This window comes from Acartia tonsa, chromosome 4 (assembly GCF_053477335.1).
Source record: "Acartia tonsa isolate MP-2025a chromosome 4, ASM5347733v1, whole genome shotgun sequence".
NCBI lineage: Eukaryota > Metazoa > Arthropoda > Copepoda > Calanoida > Acartiidae > Acartia > Acartia tonsa.
Genome location: NC_137263.1, coordinates 46,293,065 through 46,308,689, shown reverse-complemented (window position 1 = coordinate 46,308,689; position 15,625 = coordinate 46,293,065). Strand labels below are relative to the sequence as shown.

Sequence of the window (15,625 nt, the reverse complement as noted above, 5' to 3'; positions counted from 1 at the left end):
AAAGGTTTATAATAACGTTTTCTCATTCGTTGGCTTAACAACTTTGGGGACTTTTGGTAAATTTTGATTGGTTGGCTCATTAAATTGAGTGTTCAAACATTTCAATCACTAATTTTAATCTACTGAAGGTGTAATTTTGTGTTTTATAATTGGGAATGTACATCAATATATCGGCCAATGTCTTATCCCTTTATATCCCTGCCAAATTTTTATTCTTAAAATAACTAAAATAAAAGCTTTTTAGTCCTTTCCTAATTATCTGTCTAATGTTGTCAGCTTTATTATAATAATCAGTTAATATGAATATTAATCATGTCTTCAATATATGAGGTTTGTTATGATGGGGGGGTGGTGCACTATATACAGAGGGGGTTAGTGGCGTACACGGTGTACGACTTGTAAGGTACTATGGCTATGTAAGAAGGGAGAGGTAGGTGGTGTATCTTAATCTGTGCTTGTGCCGGGAGGTCAATTCTTTCATCATATGTGAGGGTTCTTCAAACATCAGGATTTACCTTAAAAGGTATTTGTTAGATAAAAATATTCAAAGCATAATTTTTGGTTTAAAAATACGTCTCAGAAATTACAATAAGTATGAGAAACGAGTTATAAACTAAATTTCAAAAATGACTAAAATTTCTATTTGAATTGCATCACTAAATTTATGTATATTCCAGCTTAATTTTAGCTGGATAAAAACGTGTTCTGAACATAAACCGCACTGATAACACATGTACTGTATAGTTTTATACATTGTTCAAATAGAATTTAAAATGCGATTTATTATGTAATCCTAAACAAAAATTTGCTTATAGCATTGTGCCCTATCGTTCTTGGAATCGCTGTTTACAAACTCAGCGTTTCCAAGGACTATCATAGCTATCCGCTCATTATGAACAGAAGCACACAACCTAAATAGAAAAGCCTTGCTTAAAAAAACAAATACATACATAATCTAGAATACACAAATGTAAAAATTTTATCTAAAATTTTTTGTTGTTGTTGTAAAACTTACTTATATTTGTGAGGTTTTCTTTGTGAAAATATTATTGTTTGTCAGGTTGTGAGAGGAGGTAAAAACAATCCTTTATACCCCTCTTCTTATATTTATAGTCCTCAACTATTCTCTTCTATAATTGAAATTATCTGAAAAGAAAGAAAAAAATGTTCACTGTTTATGTTTTAGACTATGTTGCATTTCACTAAAAGCTTTGCCCTTAACCTCTAGGCCCGTAGAATGTATAATTTAGAATACAAAGCAATCCACACTATGTTCCTGACAGTGACAAAAAATCGATTTTTACATTTTGGATAATAAACTTTTAAACAATTGTTTAGTAATATACACAAGTTTTTGGAAATAAAACCGAAAGAATTAACTCTTTACTATGAAAAATAAGAATTGTATTTGTAATTATACCAGAGGTTTCAAATTAAGTTCCTTTTCATCATAGTAGACAACTGTTTTTTTCGGTCAACTAAACTACATTTCAAATCCGTGTGGACGGTTTATTTTTAAAGCTGTTGTTAAGTATTATACATTTTTGGATTCGATATGCAATGCTTTAAATGTTTAGCCTTTAAAAGAAATCAAATCTCCATTTTTTGTTGCAGTTGTAGGTACTTTTCTAGACATACCCTTTTCTTGTAAGATAAACAATTTTCTTAAAATGAAAATTTTACGTTTTGGTCCAGAACTAAAAATGGCAAAGGATGGCAATAAAATCCTCTCGTATGAGTAAATTAGAACTATGTATAATATCATAGAACCTTAGCCTAATCTCCCGAAATCATGCGAAGTTTGTTTTTTTAAGCTCTTAAGTAACTAGGGTCAACCAAAAAAATAACAATTTTTCAAGACATAAAAGTAATATATTTTTCTTATTATTTAAAACACATATTCAATTAAACTTAAAGTAAAGAAAAGTTTTAAAATAAAATAAAAGATTATCTACTATTGTCTTAGCTCTTATTTGAACTATCATACCTCTTATTGGGGGGGGGGGGGGGGGGCGGGGGGTTTGCTCGATTTATATCAATCTTAGATCCCATTAAAGCTAGAAGTCTAAAATTTTAAATGTGTTTTCCTTGATCAACAAAAAATATTCTGATTTTATATGTTTAACATTATCTACTCCCTTTACCCTTTTATTGAGCAACCTTTCACAAAAGGTTCTTTCATACTTATTAACAAAGAAGAGTAGAATTTATGTTGAATAAGATAGAAAATGTTTCCTTTAAGATAAAATGAAAATAAAAATTAAAGTATTACATATCTAGGATCTAAAGGGATACGACAATGGCAGATAAATTAATGTACATCCCCAATGCTAATACACAAAATTGCCCATTGTGTATTCTATAAATTACATTTAGTTGTTGAAATGTTTGGACACTCAACTAATAAACCAACCAATCAGATTCAATAAAAGTCCAAAAAGTTGTTGTGCCTACAAATAAGAAAACACTATTATAAAACTTTGTGGACTAGTATTATAAACAGCTTATTGATCCCTCCTTGCTTAAATATACACCTATATTTCATATTCGGATGTAGTAATATAGGATATTTTAGTATTTTGGTAAGATGAAATGCTAAGTTTAAATCATAAGAAAAAATATTTTTGTTCTTTACCTGTATAATATGCAAGGTATCCTGGCGTCCTGGGCCCGCCAGGATAGAGATATTCAACTTTCAGTTATGTGTCATACCCATTTAAAACAAGTCACTCAGTTATAGCTCTCTATCTTTCACACACAGAAAATGAGACAGAAAATACCAGAAGGGGTGGCAACCCAAGGGGGGGCAACCCTCCCCCCCAGACTATTAAGGGTTAACAAACATTTTTATTTGGGTTGTACATTATCTTTTGATATAATTCCCGTCAATGTAGCTCAAAAACAAAGGAAGTTACAGCTTCTAAAATGTGCTTATTAGACTATCTTTACACCCCCCGTTGACGCCCCTTGTGTAAAACCCCTATTATAAGTATTTTTCACCATTTTTAAAAAGATATATGTATACTAATTGCTATTTAAAGAAAATTTCATCAATATTTTTACTTATACACTCTCTATGATTTTTTGTCATTTTTCGGGATTTCTGGAACACAGTGCCACGGACATTGAATAAGCCTCCAGGCATAGCACATTCTAATCGTACCAATTATTTCCGATATGTGCTTGGTAACGTGTTGCGCCTGTTTGTGGGTTAAGGAATTCCCACTCCTCAAACTATTTATTTAGCACACTTGACATAGCAGCAGTAAGAACCATTTTAAACATCTTTAGTTATGACGCGGTGTCGGGCCGAGATTTGAACCTATCACCCTCCCGACGACTAGCGGATGCGCTACGTGTTGAGCCACGTTCGCGGGTTATTTCAAAGATAAATTGCATCAGATAATTATTTTAATAAATCTACTATTTTTTTTATATTTTCAATTATACGTTATTATTTTGAACAGCTTTAATCAACCAAAATAATTGTTTAAATCACTTGAAATACCTTGACACATTTTGGGGCATTCAAACGACTTAAAATTGCTTAATTTTTCAAAAGAAATTAGCATCACAAAACAAAGAAATTTATGTGTAACATTCATCGTTAAAAATCTACGAATAATAACAATAATATATAGACATGTGCAGAGCCTTAAGTCTAGGTCTCTTTTGAGGCCAGTGTAAAGAAAGCTACTGCCTTAAAAAGCACAACTACTAACAAAATCACGACTATTGCACGTACCCAGCATGGGTCGAGCTACGTGTATGTGTAAATCAGTGTGTGTGAGTGTGTTTGTCTAGCCGTGTGTGTGTGTGTGTTTGTTTGTGTTAGTGTGTGTGAGAGGTTTTTTTACTCAAGTGCAAGCGGTCAACTCTCTCCTGTCCTTTTCTCTGCCTTTTTCTTCATGCCAACCTTCCTTCCCCATGACAAAAGTCCCTCTTTTTGTTTGCTGCTGCTTTTCCCCCAGGTTTGGTTGACTACGGCGAAAAAGAGTCACGAGAAAAAGTAAAAAATACATCGCTGCCAAGAATTGTACATATACAATGTATGTATAATTAATATGTACATTAAATAAAAAAAGGAAACAGCATTATGTAGTTTTGAGGAAATTCTTAGTTTACTTTCTATAATTTTTTAAAGAAATTTTATTTTTAAGTAAGAATTGTTGAAAATGCATATAAAATGTAAACATTACATAATAACGTACGTAAAGCGTCCGTCATTTCAATGTAAAATTACACTGATTAAATTCAATTTTCCTGAAGTAAGCAGATTTATGCGGATTTCTATAATTGAAGCATTTTTATATCTAAAGTATGTTGATCGAGTTGTCTGTAATGAACTAAAAAGTCATTGCTTGGTTTGCATTTCTACAAATTATTCTGAGTTAAAGAGGAAGTTGAATCAAAAGTGGCAAGGCATGTTTTCGATTATTCGCTTATCCTTTAATCATTCCCTTTTTTTGTCATACTATTGTTCTTTTTCGCACTCAAACCATATGCAAACATTCGACGACTGCACATAAAAAGGGTGTTTCAATACGTTGGTTTATTTTTGTATTTAAATGTCTTTTACATTTAAGACTAAATGTTTTTTCTCAATAGGTTTTTTGGACACTGAAAGTTATTTTTAAAATTCATCAAGTGTGTTCTTTTAGAAGTCATTTTAAAAACGTTTTGAATAAAATACATATTATTATTATTATTACTTGAATCATATTTGTGTAATTAAATAAAAGTTAGGTACACTGCACACTTCTTCTAAGCTAGGTTTACTTATGTTAACTATAGGTATACCTTATTAAAATATATTTCGCATGTCCATTTTTAATATGTTGATTGGTGGATATCTTGACCAGAGGAGTACAGAAGGGGGGTTCAACCACACAATAACAATATTAACCCTTAACAGTCGGGCCCCTTGCCGCACCTTAATCGGTCGGGAGGGGGGGCGTTCAACGCCCCCCCCCCTATTATCTCAGTTCCTCTTAGAGCTAGAGGGCTAAATTTGCAAGTCCCCTGTTTGATAATGAATTTCCGACCTTTTATAAGTCAAAGTCAATTTTCGCTTCCTTCACCCTTTTAGTTAACAACCTTTGTTTTTAGGTCCTTTTTTACTTAAAAATTTAAAACGGCTGTAATTTCCTTATTTTTGAAGCTAGAAGAACAATTGTTTTTACAAAAAATGTTTTTCTTTATGTAAATATTATTTATTAGAAATATCAAAATATAAATTTCAGCTGCCGCAGCTGTACTTGGCAGCTGCCATCCGCCGCAGTCGGCGGTCGGCGGGAAAACGGCGGCGGATCTTTATTAAATTTTAATACGTCATGTAGACTTTTAAGAAAAGCTTAAGTTTAAAATTTGACGTCTCTAAGTCAAAAATTGCGGCCACAGGAGCCTTTTAAAGATTTCTGGAGACCTGGAGGATCATACCTGGAACCTGAAATTGACTTGAACACCTTTATTTCATATTAGGTTGTATAACTAGAGGATATTTTAGTATTAAGGTAAGATGAAATGCTTTGTTTATGTCAAAAACAATATTTTTGCTCTTTACCTGGATGACCCTGCCAGGCAGGGGCGTCCAAGCTTTTTTTTTTGGGGGGGGTAAAAAATTTTAGGGGGGGGGGTAATTCGTGTTTGGGGGGGGTAAAATGGCGCGCGAAGCGCGCCGAAATTTTTTTTTACCCCCCCCAAAATTTTTACCCTGGGGGTAAAATTTGATTGGGGGGGGTAATTACCCCCCCTAAAGTCGGTTGGGGGGGGTAAATACTCCCCCCAAATCTGTTGGGGGGGGGTAATTACCCCCCCCAAACTAATTTACCCCGGGGGGTAAAATTTTTTTGGGGGGTAATTTAATTATGTAAAAAAAGCACCTACCTAATCTATTAAGTTAATAAGTACTATCCTATAACATAAAGTAGTAAGTAAGGTTTATTTGACTATAGCTTCAGATTTCATTACTTTTAATACTGAGTTCTCCTTTTTAGGAAAGCTTCACATAGATCCCATGATGGTTCCACACTATTATAGGTCAATCCTTTGAGTGGTTTTAGGCTATTTTTCTCCTCCCTTTTTACCCTTTAGAAAACACGAGTTCTTAGATGCTAAGGGCGCCACTACTATTCAAATATATAGTAGTATCTCATTCTTTAGAACATAAAAATACAATAATTAACTCACTAACCAATGAACCAATATGATTATACTTTAAAGTGAAGCGTCTTATAGGTCCTGGTAAGTTTTATAACTAGTTTTGAGACACCCTGACATCCTCCCAAAAGAAATCGCCTATAGAAATTCTTTTTCATTATTTAATGAAATATTTAATTTAGTTAGGTATCTATTTTATGGAATCTTCAGTGCTTTGCAATTACATCATAGATCCCCGGGATGGTTTTAGCCCTTATAAAGGCCCAAGCAAATAAAACATGATCAAACTATTAATTTTTTTGTTATCATGGTTAAGAACTGTTTTAACTGGTTGGACTATATTGGGGTATAGTCCCTTTTGTGGCAACGCTCTTTAAGGGGCGTTTCTTCGTTTTTTTCACACAAGCTTCTCTCCTATTTCTAGCCCCTGCGGGGGGCCAATTGCTTAACCATGTGGGGCAATCACCTAAACCAATATAACCTATCCTAAAATAAACTATCAGTAAAATTTTTGGATCATGGAAAGAAAACAAAGTCATTCCTAATTAGGACAGAAGTCACTGGAAATTGGTCTAAGGAAGGCTACCTATGTCCTTCATCTAACAAAATCTAACTTAAGGGAGGTGACTTATGTCCTTTGTCTAACAAATTCTTACATTAGGAAGGCTGCTTATGTCCTTCATCTTGCAAAACATAGCTTCTCTTTACTTCACATAGCAAAACCTCACAAAACATAGCATTTTTGTCCTTCACATAGCAAATTCTTGCAAAACATAGCAAATTCTTGCAAAACTTAGCAAATTCTTGTAAAACATAGCAAATTCTTGCAAAACATAGCAAATTCTTGCAAAACATAGCAAATTCTTGCAAAACATAGCAAATTCTTGCAAAACATAGCAAATTCTTGCAAAACATAGCAAATTCTTGCAAAACATAGCAAATTCTTGCAAAACATAGCAAATTCTTGGAAAACTTAGCTTTTTTGTCCTTCACATAGCAAATTCTTGCAAAACATAGCAAATTCTTGCAAAACATAGCAAATTCTTGGAAAACTTAGCTTTTTTGTCCTTCACATAGCAAATTCTTGCAAAAAATAGCAAATTCTTGCAAAACATAGCAAATTCTTGCAAAACATAGCAAATTCTTGGAAAACTTAGCTTTTCTGTCCTTCACATAGCAAATTCTTGCAAAACATAGCAAATTCTTGCAAAACATAGCAAATTCTTGCAAAACATAGCAAATTCTTGCAAAACATAGCAAATTCTTGCAAAACATAGCAAATTCTTGGAAAACTTAGCTTTTCTGTCCTTCACATAGCAAATTCTTGCAAAACATAGCAAATTCTTGCAAAACATAACAAATTCTTGCAAAACATAGCAAATTTTTGCAAAACATAGCAAATTCTTGCAAAACATAGCAAATTTTTGCAAAACATAGCAAATTCTTGCAAAACATAGCAAATTCTTGCAAAACATAGCAAATTCTTGCAAAACATAGCAAATTCTTGCAAAACATAGCAAATTATTGGAAAACTTAGCTTTTTTGTCCTTCACATAGCAAATTCTTGCAAAACATAGCATTTATGTCCTTTACATAGCTAAATCTTTCAAAATGCAGCTTTTCTGTCCTAAACATAGCTAAATGTTGCAAAATGTAGCATATTCTTGCTATTTAGACCACCCATTCCTGGGATCTTAAGCTTCAGACAGGAAAACCTTTCTGTTTGGTTATTGAATTGATAGGATTTCAGAACAATGATATCAATTTTGATGTTTTATAACTCTGAAATTTTTCATCCATTTAAAATAGCCAGCTTTTTGTTAATAAATGTGAAAACTAAAAATGCTTTTAAATTTAATGATCAACTAACTGCTATGCTATAGACATATTAATGGAAAGAGGGAAAAGTCTCCCCAACCTAATTTTTATTTCATTTTTCTAGGGCAATTTCTCTTAAGAATGTGGTAGTACTTATCCCCCAAATAGCTTTAAACCTTTATTGGTCTCATACAAAGATAAATTGTAAAAGAATCATACAATTACTATAATAGCATAGTAAAAAAATATATTTTTTTAAAAGATAGCTTTTTATAATAAAGAAATAAGTAAAAAAAAACTGTTTGGCTAGGTGGCTAGTTGGGCGTTTACGGCATGGGTCGGAACACACACAAAGACCATAGACTATGTATGCTTAGATTTATAAGAATTTTGATTTATTGTTGCCTGTTGGTGTTTTATTTTAAACTATCGGCTACGCTCCTAGAGGTCTCCAGGGGTACTTGAGGTGGATGTGGTTTGGATTTAACCCTTCCATTTTTATATTATTTTTAAAATGAAAAAGTAAAAAACAAATTACTCCTCCCCCATTTTTCATTCGATTTTTTAAAGGGTTATTTTTTCAAGGAACGGTTTATCTTAGGAGGACGGTGGTACCCTTCCCTAGAATAGCAATAAACCTACCCATGTCCTGTAAGAAGCTACACTATGAAAGTGAACGGTTCAGCAGTCCCTAATTATTTTTTTTCTTAAAATCTTTTATATTACACTAGCGGCTTCGCCCCTAGCCTCTAGGGGCTTGGGCACCAAGAGGTTTGATCAAACCAAAATTTCTTATTTAAGATTTAAAAAAAGAATGTAAAAAAAAAATTTCTTGGGGGGTAGTCCAGCCCACTATTTTAATTTTAGTTTTAAAAAGAAAAAAAAAATAGGGGGGTTGGGGATGTCCCACCCCCTAAGAAAATAGTTATAAACCTTCCCGGGACCTATGAGAAGCTACCCTGTAAAGGAGAACCCGATCAGTTCAGCGTTTAGCGAGATCCTTTGCTACAAACAAACAGACGGACATCGTTCTACTTTGTATTATAGATATTCTATATTTATAAATTGTCTTTGATGTTAAACATTTTTGACCCATGCCGTCACATAAAAATCACGCCAAAATCAGGAATTAAAAGGGATAACACAATGGATGATAAATCAATTTACATAATTAATTAAATAAAAAGTCTCCAAAATGTTGAGCCCATAAATGAGAAATTGTTAAGATAAAACTTTGGGTACTGTGTAATAATCCAAGGAGTGAGTGTACATTGAGCTGCTTATTACACTGGTCTCCAAAGTTTTATAGTAACGTTTTCTTATTCGTTGGCTTAATCTTAGGGAAATATAATTGAATTTTTATTGGTTGGTACATTAAAATGAGTGTCTTGTCCATTAACGATTCAACCACTAATCATAACTTATAGAAGGGATAACTTTATGTTTAATCATTGAGGATTTACATCAACTTATTGGCAATTGAATATCATTTTAGATCCCTGTTAATAGTAAACGATTCAACCACTAATTATAACTTACAGAAGGGATGATTTTATGTTTAATCATTGAGGATTTACATCAACTTATCGGCAATTGTCTTATCCCTTTAGATCCCTATAAATAGTACGTTTTGCGAAATGGACATTATAATACTATATGGGGGGATGACCAATAACAGAGCTAAAGAAATGTTAATTTTTGGAATTTTTTACAATTAAATATATATGTTGAAAAGTTATCAGGGATTATAAATTTTCTTAGTATTCATATTAATTAATACCAAAAAAATAAATTAGAATATTTCTTAATTTCAAAACTTTGTGTGATTAGATTTTAGTATTGGTAATTAACCAACCCCAGGTCGTGTTGGGTCAAAAGTCATAAGGATGGCTCAATTTTGGAACTGATAAGCACGCTATCTTATTGACATAGAATTACATAGAAAAGTTGTCGCCAAATTAAGTTGCTAAGTTCTGTATTGATTCACGTTGATATTATAACAGGAGAAAATTTTGGTTGCAATTTCTCTTCGATTTTATTTTGTGGGCCATTTATCCAGTAAGAGAAGAGGGAATAGGTTAAAAGAATTGGGTGGGGGAGATCGTTATTTTAGCCCACTAGAGAGTTCACTTTATTATAGAACATGCAAATCTCGTGTAAGATCCAAGTAATAATAAATCCATTGTGATGAATTAAAAATTAAAAAAAAACTTTGAAAATTGACCCACTCTAATCTTCATAGACCATACTTCGCGACAGCGGACGGCATGATGTGTCAAGTTTTTTCTTCTTATTTTGTAAAGCTAGCTTTTACACAAGAACATATATTTTACTATCCTTATAATAAAAGTAACAGGATCTGTGTCTGTCTATCTGTATGTATATCTCGTTAACTTCTGAACTTATAGGGTTCTGTACTTAGTTTAGCTTCTTATTAGTTCTGGGATAGGTTATAGGTATAGGTACCACCCTCCCAGGAGAATTCACCCCTAGTAAAAATTAACCACCCCCCCCCCCAAAAAAAAAGGTCTCTAGGGGCAGAGCAGCTAGTAGATCATTAAATTTAAAAGCATTTTTAGTTTTCACATTTATTAACAAAAAGCTGGCTATTTTAAATGGATGAAAAAATTCAGAGTTATAAAACATCAAAATTAATATCATTGTTCTGAAATCCTATCAATTCAATAACCAAACAGTAAGGTTTTCTTGTTTAAAGCTTAAGATCCCAGGAATGGGTGGTCTAAATAGCAAGAATATGCTACATTTTGCAACATTTAGCTATGTTTAGGACAGAAAAGCTGCATTTTGAAAGATTTAGCTATGTAAAGGACATAAATGCTATGTTTTGCAAGAATTTGCTATGTGAAGGACAAAAAAGCTAAGTTTTCCAATAATTTGCTATGTTTTGCAAGAATTTGCTATGTTTTGCAAGAATTTGCTATGTTTTGCAAGAATTTGCTATGTTTTGCAAGAATTTGCTATGTTTTGCAAGAATTTGCTATGTTTTGCAAAAATTTGCTATGTTTTGCAAAAATTTGCTATGTTTTGCAAGAATTTGTTATGTTTTGCAAGAATTTGCTATGTTTTGCAAGAATTTGCTATGTGAAGGACAGAAAAGCTAAGTTTTCCAAGAATTTGCTATGTTTTGTAAGAATTTGCTATGTTTTGTAAGAATTTGCTATGTTTTGCAAGAATTTGCTTTGTTTTGCAAGAATTTGCTATGTTTTGCAAGAATTTGCTATGTGAAGGACAGAAAAGCTAAGTTTTGCAAGAATTTGCTATGTTTTGCAAGAATTTGCTATGTTTTGCAAGAATTTGCTATGTTTTGCAAGAATTTGCTATGTGAAGGACATAATAGCTAAGTTTTCCAAGAATTTGCTATGTTTTGCAAGAATTTGCTATGTTTTGCAAGAATTTGCTATGTTTTGCAAGAATTTGCTATGTGAAGGACAGAAAAGCTATTTTATGCAAGATTTTGCTATGTGAAGGACCAAAAAGCTATGTTTTGCAATATTTTGCTATAATAAGGACAGAAAAGCTAAGTTTTGCAATATTTTGCTATGCGATGGACCAAAAACCAATTTTATGCAAGATTTTGCTATGTGAAGGACCAAAAAGCTAGGTTTTGTTAGGTGAAGGGAGGCTACTTATGTCCTCAATCTTGCAAAATCTTTGTTAATGGAGGCAATTTATGCCCTTCATCTAACAAATTCTCACTTAAGGAAGGCTACTTATGTCCTTCCTAGGAAGGTGACTTCTGTCCTAATTAAGGAATGACTTTGTTTTCTTTCCATGATCCAAATTTTTTTTTAAAGAACATTCAATTTGGGGGGGGTAATTACCCCCCCCAAAATCGTTGGGGGTAATTTTTTTTTGGGGGGGGTATTGTTCACAAAATTTTGGGGGTGCCTACGGCACCCCCAAAATCGTTTGGGGGTGCCAAATGGCCCATTACCCCCCCCCTTGGACGCCTATGCTGCCAGGTTTGCTGGCATCCTGTGCCCGCCAGGATGGAGATATTCAAAAAAAATTCAACTCTCAGTTATGTGTCATACCCATACTTAAAAAGTCACGCAGTTTGGGCTCTTTATCTTTCACCAACAGAAAATGAGATAGAAAAAACCGGAGGGGGGGGGGGCCGTTCAACGCCCTCCCCCCGACCGTTAAGGGTTAAGAAGGATAGATTCCCCCTCCTAGGTGTCCACATCCCAACACCCCTTTAAACCTCCCTTGATAAGTGTCTACGTCTCTTTAACAACAAGCCAAGTAAAAATATGGTGGTGGAGACACTTGGGGGGGGGGGGGGTTGTATCCACATCCATGACACTAAAAATACACCCATTTCAGGACAGGACAGATTTGTAGGGCCTTGGGAGGAGAAAAGGGACGGTTGGTTAATAAAAAGGAAAAAAGACAGACATGGGTAACTTCTAGAAAAGCTGTCACCTAAAAAATAATTTTCAGCTACTTGCTTTTTCGCTTTGTTAACACTATCTAATTTATGTGCCTATCTCAAAATATATTTAAATTTTTCACAAAAAAATATCTTACTGTAAAAATATTCCAGATATGCAGAGCATAATTGTCTATGTATTTCTTTATAGATATTTGAAATTAATTTATTGTTACTTGGATCTTACACCAGATTTTCATGTTTTCATGCAGGCAAAATTAACGATCTACTTCATCCCCTTTCCTCCTATTAGATAGACGAATTGACTAATAAATGACATGGTAAATAGCAAGCTAAATTGACGACAATTTTCTCCTGTCATAATATCCACGTATTTTCTATATCCATTATCTTTGTGTATATTTCAACTCAGGGAATCAGAGATAGAGCTAGATTCAACATGAATTATCCCCCATAATATATATCCCCTAAAATTTTGCCTTTGATAAAAGCGAAGCTTTTCTATAATTATGGTCGGTCCGTCCATACGTTAGTTTAGACATATTAGAATTTTTCTATCGATATCAAGCTTTCAATGTTAAAAACCTATAGAAATAAGGTATGATTTAGAAAGTGTAGCAACACTATAATCATTACTCAAAGTCTAGACGTCCATTTAAAACATGTTGCTTTTTATCCTTTTTCACAACAATTTTTTATGTGATATAGTAATCCTATTTATCTGATTTTTGGAACACTGATTATATTAGAACAAGGTACAATATTATAAGCGAAGCATCTTTATGTAATTTATATGTTTTCATCCTTGTCAAGTTAAAATTTTGTAGGAAATTATATACCTGTGTCCTTTACCCCCTTCTAGAATTAACCTAAATTTAGAAAATGCATAGAAAAAGGTGTATATTGGGTTAAATCTGGATTATTTAATGTACAGTGTAAACTGTTCACCATAAATTTCAGACTACATGTACATTAAACTGTAATACAAAGTAAAACGATGTCTGTTGTTTGTCTGCCTAGAGAAAAAATAACAATTTGAATCATACTTTTTAGGAATTTTTACTTCCGCTCTCACCGAAGGTTTCAAGCCTTTTTTCTAGTGGCGGAATAGACACTTCTTATAAATAAATTACCCTATCATACCCCCCCCCCCCATAGTAGGAATAAGCCTGTGCTAGCTGTAAAAATAAAAAATACAAGGATGACAACTCACAACATCCATAAAAGCAAAGCTCTTTCAGGACATACTTATACTTTTAGGACTTGATTATAGAGATGCTTCGCTTATAATAATGTACCTTGTTGTAATAGGAATCAATATTTCAAAAATCAAAAAAAAAGAATAATTGTATCACATAAAAATTGTTGTTAAAAATGTTAAAAGCAACATGTTTTAAATGTACATACGGACTTTCTGGTAACGATTATAGAGATGCTACGCTTTCTAAATCGTACCTCACTGTTAAAGGAATCATCATACAAAGTTTGAAATTGATAGGACAATTCTAACATGTCTAAATTAACGAAAAGAGCTAAACTTAATGGTCGGACCTACCTTAATTATAGAAAAGCTTCGCTTTTAAAAATAATATGAAGTAGGGAAGTTACCAACCCATTGGGTGACAGTCTGACGATATTTGTCTGTCTGTTTGTTTGTAGCGAAGGATCTCGCTAACCGCTGAACCGATCGGGTTCTCCTTTACAGGGTAGCTTCTCATAGGTCCCGGGAAGGTTTATAATTATTTTCTTGGGGGGTGGGACACCCCTAACCTCCCCCAAAAAATGAAAAATCCCCCCCCCCAAAAAAAAAATTCTTTTTAAAATTTTCTTTAAAATCTAAAACACGAAATATTAGTTTGATCAAACCTCTTGGGGCAAAGCCCCTAGAGGCTAGGGGCGAAACCGCTAGTAATCAGATATAGTAATATTGCAATTAATAAACAAGCTAAAATGAAAAAATAAATTGTCCTCTATAACATTTCAGGTCTATTTATTGAAATTAATATCTTTCTGGATTTATTTTGAGTTGCCGAGTATTTTAACAATGCTTCCGAAAATAATTAAGAATTTGAATTAAAGTTTTGATCATTCTTGAGCTGTCTAGAGATATAGGAGTACGAATTTGTTAATTACAAAAACAAGGATGACTTTGTCCATTAAAAGCGATGGCTAGCAAGTCCATTATCGGTTTCCTTCAAAGTGCATTATCAAGCACAGAAACACCCCCCTCCCTTAATTTGAAATAAATTTAAAATAAGTTGTGAGGGATAGTCTTTCCTTCAGGTCGGGTTAGATTATATGGGACAAATGATAGCCCAACAGTGTAAAAGCCCTTCGAAAGGGTTGGGTGGAAAAAATACCACCTTATTTGCAATTAAAAAATTAATTTATGATGGAGGGGGGGGGGGGGGGGGGTCAGTGCTCGAAAGGAACTTTGAGGGAAAGCACCAGTCCGTTTGTCTGAGAACTAAAAACTAACAAACTATTAAAGAAACGTATCATTTAAATATAAGATGCTTCTGCTTGTATGTAAAAGTAAAATAAATGTAACCAAAATTACTTTTATTCAGGGAAACAAATGTTTATAGAATAGTTTAGTTTATTGTACAATTGTACATGTACACATATCTAAAATCAAGAAGAAAAAAAATTCAATTTATGTCACGAAGGAGCAACGCACTATTTCTTTGTTGCAAAGGGGTAAGTGAGAAATGCAATGATTAGAGCGTTTAGAAGCGATGCTACTTTGTAAGTCACAGGCGTTTGGCGGTTTTCCGTTCAGTGTGTAGCCCCTCCATCTTTATTTGTACACTCATGATTTCCCCCAATGTTATGTTTACCTTAAAGTTTCTACCTTCCATACCAGGACCACGCTGTAAAGGAGAACCATATAAGTTCAGCGGCTAGCGAGATCATATGGATTACTAAATTTTCTTTTTTTTTGTTTTCCGCACCAACAGCGTCTAAAAACTGCCAATGCAAATTTTGAAGATCATGTAATTTCGCCTGCTAACAACGTTAACGTCTTTGTTTAAGTGAAAAGCCAGGAGTCCAACTGAAACAAACAATATAAACAATACAGAATGACTCGACTGTGCAGTGCACTCTCTTGCAAGTTTTACCATGAAAATTTTCACTTTGTCACCGAAACCAATATTGGTTTCTCAAGATAGGTTTTTTTTATATTTTTGTCTCAAAATTTGTTTAGAAAATTGATTTGTCCAAAACTATCAT

At 33.3% G+C, this 15,625-nt stretch overlaps 1 long non-coding RNA gene across 1 annotated transcript; it reads right to left on the bottom strand.

Annotated features, from left to right (window-relative positions):
- Positions 1–349: 349 nt before the first annotated feature.
- Positions 350–1,165, bottom strand: LOC145317445 (uncharacterized). The gene is made up of 2 exons (XR_013879000.1): positions 1,016–1,165; positions 350–515 (listed from the first exon to the last, which is right to left on the bottom strand). It is a non-coding gene; the product is annotated as an uncharacterized LOC145317445 (long non-coding RNA).
- Between the last annotated feature and the right edge of the window lie 14,460 nt (positions 1,166–15,625).